The 4,132-nt window shown below is 39.3% G+C and overlaps 1 long non-coding RNA gene across 1 annotated transcript; it reads right to left on the bottom strand.

The window, feature by feature from the left end:
* Positions 1–469: 469 nt before the first annotated feature.
* LOC122872146 lies at positions 470–2,454 on the bottom strand. Its single transcript, XR_006377038.1, has 4 exons — positions 1,709–2,454; positions 941–1,002; positions 755–820; positions 470–634 (listed from the first exon to the last, which is right to left on the bottom strand). It is a non-coding gene; the product is annotated as an uncharacterized LOC122872146 (long non-coding RNA).
* Positions 2,455–4,132: the final 1,678 nt, after the last annotated feature.

Here is a 4,132-nt window from a genome sequence, read left to right as displayed (position 1 = left end):
AATTGTAAAAGTTATCCATGAACAATCTGTAGTCATGACCTGCTAGGTGATCAAGAAGAAAGACAACCGTGTCACCCAGGGCAGCGCCTTCTCCACAATAAGGCTTCATGTTGTAACAGTACCCTGTATCAGAATCATAAAGGATGTGGGATTTTATGCCATACTTGCCAGATTATTGGGGATTGTACACCCTGAAAGCTTCCCTCATCAATGCAAATGTTGTTAAATTGACACATTTCACGGAATTTGGACACAAGGTAATCTAAGAAAGGGCGGACTTTATACAGCCTGTCAGTACCATTGGCTGGCTTTGCTAAATTGTCAATAAAGTGAAGAAACCGCCATATGATTTCAAACCTGTTGCTCCAATTCTCTGGATCAATTCATCAGAAATGAACGACTCAATAAAGTCAACTGGTTGTTCTGAATCAAGAGCAGCAGCATCATTGACAGGTCCAGGATTCTCAGTGAAAGGAAGGTTTTTTGGCTGCCAGTTCATTTCACGCTACACAGGATTACCAGGTCCAGGAACTGCACCTGGATGATTTACAGGGACCCTTGCTTGGTTAGCAGCCATGCCACGCCCACATATTTGACCTCTTTCACATGTCTAGCCTCTGCCTCGTTATTCAATCTGTAAATAATTATATGAATAATTAGAATTACTATAAAAATATATGTATATTTTGTATTCAACAGTATTCAACAGTGTATGTGCACAAAGAGAGAAACAATTTTTCATATCGTGTCTTACCTCTATCACCTCTGGCAGGTGGGAATGGACAATGGGACCTGGACCTTCACGCCCTCGACTTCGCGTCTGAAATAACATCTCAGTAAAATATCATATAAATATCAGTTCAGTAAATCTGATAATTAGGTGTTATGTCGCTCTGGATAAGAGCATACTATCAAACTAATCTAAATGATCTTTTCTTACCTGTATCACCTCTGGCAGGTTGGAATGAAGGAGAGCTGGGCTTGAATTCCCCGACTCTGTGTCTGAAAAAGTATTACAGTATATATCATATAAATTTAAGTTAAATATTACATGCACAAAATTAGAGATAAATTATTTCTTTTTAGACATTTAGCAGGTGCTCTTATCTTCGAATCTTATCTCAGGGGACAAATTAAAGTAAAAAGCTGAATAAAAGAGTTGAGAAATATATCAAATGCAGATGCTTCCGTGCACCAGGGCTCACTGAATGGTTTGGTGAGTATGAAAATGATGTGAATAAAATCCTACAGCCTTTACAGTCACCAGATCTCAATCCAGTTTCACACCTGTGGAAGATCATCTCCATAAGACCAAATGATATAAAATTAACTTTGAAATCTATTTAGTGATGTCTGTGACTCTGTCTCTGATGCTATATGTAATTTTGCTATGTCTGGCTATGTTTGTTTAGGTCTCTCTTGCAAAAGATATCTTGATCTCAATGATATTACCTGATTAAATAAGGGTTGTATACTGTATATAAATGAGGGAATATCTTATGTAGGAATGGTGTTCATCCCTCCAATAGACTCCACAGACTTGGCAAGGAGCACTGAAGCTGGTCTGGATGCTTGTGATGGCCTAAGTTCATACTTCATGTTGGTTTTTCCTTTCATTTGTCAACCATCTGTAGCATCTAATTATCATACAATCTAAGTAACATACTATCAAACTAAATAAAACACTATCTAAATGATTGCGTCTTACCTCTAGCACCTCTGGTGGGTGGGAATGGACAACGAGACCTGGGTCTTGAATCCCTCCACTCCGAGTCTGAAGTATCATACTCTGAACTACTGTCACTGTCCACAGGTTGATGACTGGGTGCTCTTTGTCTTTGCCCACATCTTCTTTGTCCAAGTCCACTGGTTAACGTTATCTGTCTAAGCTTGGCACGTCCGCAATACGGATTAGAAATTTCAACACAGTCGTCTCCCTCACCTCTGTGATTGATGTATCTGTGTGTGTCACAACATGGTGATCCTGATTCAACCTATCAGACTCGTTTGCTACTTCATCCAGATCAGTATCAGAATATTGATCAAAACATGAATTATCGGAGTCTGAGTCCATCAACAACTCCAAATCTTGCGCCGATGTATACCTTTTTGTGGGCGCAGCATTTTTGTTTGGCTGATGCGAGGTTCACATTCTGCTGCATCTTTGGAGCTAACTTTACTTGTGCATAAAAACTTTCCTTCTAGTTTTTGGTGGATCTCTGGATCCCAGATAGCAGTCGACTCAGGGGCAGATCTGCCGACTTGAGGGCCATGCTGTCTCACTCATTTTAGTCACTCGCACAAGATATGGCCCGCCTACAGACAGCTCACCATCAAACAGTGGAGTCACTGCAGACACCAGACGGATTCGCACATCGAACGTGCCGGGTTTTTTTTGCCGCTGACGGTTTCTTCTCACAGAGAGAGTATTTGCAGTGAAAGAGCATAGGACACGAACACGGTAAATAACGTTAAACTATGCTGTCAAAATATGCCTTATTTATAAAGTTGCCTAGCCAGTAAAATGATACCGGTCATAGATAACAGAGTTGCTTGAGTTGTTTGTTGTTTTTAATTCTGAAATGTGCGATTATGGCAAAGCAAGTTAGCTCTAGCTAACATTAGCATTAGCTAACGGATTTGAGTTAAAAGTTAACAAAGTTCCATTTGGACGGGATTTATTTCTGTCTGATAGGTGGGGTGATTGTTACTTGCCTTGGTCAGTGATTTTTATCCAGTCCTGAGCGCATATGTAGGTAATTTTTCACCCCTCTCCAGTAATGACTGCAGGCGAAATTAACGCTAACTGTTACCTACTTTTTTCAGTGAACTCCCTGGTTCTCCACATATATCAATATATTTATAGCTCTGAGTTTTTTCTGAAGATCTGACCTTCAATTAAAAAGTGTTAAATAAAACCATCAGGAGAGCAAGACCCCATAAAAGCTCATCAAATGGGTTGTTGTAAATTGCATTAATGTCAGGATAAGCCAGGTTCTGGTATACTCATTTGAGTCCCCTTTTTAGCTGATATTTGTTTACATTTTGGCAAATTGATGCCATTAAAAGTATGCCGAATAAGCTATTAGCAGTTCCTGTTTGCAATGTAGCCATGGATGTACAGACAACTATCAGTGGATGACTTTGATACTGAAAAAAATGTGATGTTTCTCAGGCAAGTTCTGAAGCGCCATTTTTTTCTCTGATATCTAAGCGGATTTATGGACTTAAATAGGTGATTTACATCAGAGATGTCATGCTCGGATTTGACTGAGTTACAACTCTAAATAGGAGGCAGATTATTTACTCGAATTCCTCTCACTCATTATCTTTGCCGCACCTTCAAATTCAGCGCTCCACTGTGGAGGCTTTTGGCTTCGTCTTGCTGAATGTTCATGTCTATTACAGACTAGATCCTGTAATTTCCCGATGGTTAAAAACACATCCAGAAAGATGAATTAAATAACCGAGGAGCACCTTGAATATATTATCCACCATCCCCTTTAATGTTGATCCAAATGGGGCTTAAGAAGCTGTCTGCAATTTCTTTCAGATAATTAAACCATATTAAACTTTCAGGCAAAATTCTCCCTTATAACCCTAAATAACTGATGTCAGTTCATTTTTTCCCCCTGCAATTTTGGTTAGTCATAGTCTTTAAAAGTATTAAGTCTAACTTGCTTGATACATTAACGTTATACATTATACTGTGTTCTATTGCCGCTTACAGCTCATTTACAAGTGGCACCAATCTGATTTGGGATCTGCCTGGTTCTCATCCTTTCCTGTCTGCCACCTAAAGTAAGACTGAATACAGTTTTAAACTTGATTTAGTCAACTATTTTGTTAAATACTGACAATGGTCCACACATGCATCAGCTTTTACTGATAGAAAGGCTGTAACCACTGGGCTCTACAGTGTAATGCTCACATAATAGAATGAAAATTATAGTGTGACTGTGAAAAATTATTGGGTGCACCAGTGTGAATGACTCTTGAGTTTCGATACCTCATGTTAGCAAAGCTCAGTGTACAAAACATTCAGATAGCGCCTTCCCACTTTTAACCGGTGCTGTCACCGGTTAAAATGTGAAACATAAGTCCTATCAGTTGTGGCTAACAAACGTCACAA

Source organism: Siniperca chuatsi, linkage group LG24, assembly GCF_020085105.1.
Source record: "Siniperca chuatsi isolate FFG_IHB_CAS linkage group LG24, ASM2008510v1, whole genome shotgun sequence".
NCBI lineage: Eukaryota > Metazoa > Chordata > Actinopteri > Centrarchiformes > Sinipercidae > Siniperca > Siniperca chuatsi.
This window is presented reverse-complemented; position numbering and strand designations above follow the sequence as displayed.